Source organism: Alexandromys fortis, unplaced genomic scaffold (assembly GCF_014885135.2).
Source record: "Alexandromys fortis isolate MF-2015 unplaced genomic scaffold, M_Fortis_MF-2015_v1.1 scaffold_44, whole genome shotgun sequence".
Classification (NCBI taxonomy): Eukaryota; Metazoa; Chordata; class Mammalia; order Rodentia; family Cricetidae; genus Alexandromys; species Alexandromys fortis.
In genome coordinates this window covers 148,138-148,902 of record NW_026067921.1, presented here as the reverse complement: position 1 = coordinate 148,902, position 765 = coordinate 148,138, and positions in this window count along the sequence as shown.

Sequence of the window (765 nt, the reverse complement as noted above, 5' to 3'; positions counted from 1 at the left end):
TGTTATTCCTTGGAAACTACAGCTCCCAGACTTCTCCTGGATTACCGTCACCTGTGTGCGCGCTGGCCGCGCCCAGGTGAGGGTCATTCCTCCCAGATAACCTTGCGCCCCCTGTTAAAAGCGAGGGTCCACGAGGTTTCGCCCTCTTGGCCTTTTTCTCCCCCTACCCTTGTGTGTCTCGCACGTCCCATCCCTTATTGTGTTCCCCTCTCCCCATTAAAGCGCACCCATGTGGGAGCCGCGTGTCTCGTCTTTTCCTTTTGCGTCTCGTCTATCCTGTGTTTGTCCACACACCCACGCCACCGCCATTTTTAAAGGAATAATAGACATGAACAAAAGAATTTTTACAATTTCGAGGTAAAACTCAGATATAAATTGCCATTCTTTACCATTTCCATTAACTGAGTTTTTTAGTTACACTAGTGTTTATATTAAAGTCATTGTTCTTCCCTGGTGCTCCCTGATGGTGCTTACTGAGCTCTGCCCTTCCCCTGATACTGCCAGTTTCACATAGCAGGGATGGTGTGGAACAGAAAAGTCACTTACACCCCATCCCTTAATAGTTAACTCAACTCACATCAATTGCTGGTCATGAGTGATGGGGGTTATCTAAAAGCTGACCCTCATTTTGCAGAGGGAATCTGTTTGCAGAGGGCCACTACAGCCTTGCAGATAAAGCTGTGGGTTGTAAAGCAAAGTAACCCACTGTTAATAGTTAATCCTTAAGCTGCTGAGAAAACTACTGAAAGCCTACTCTCATTCTCC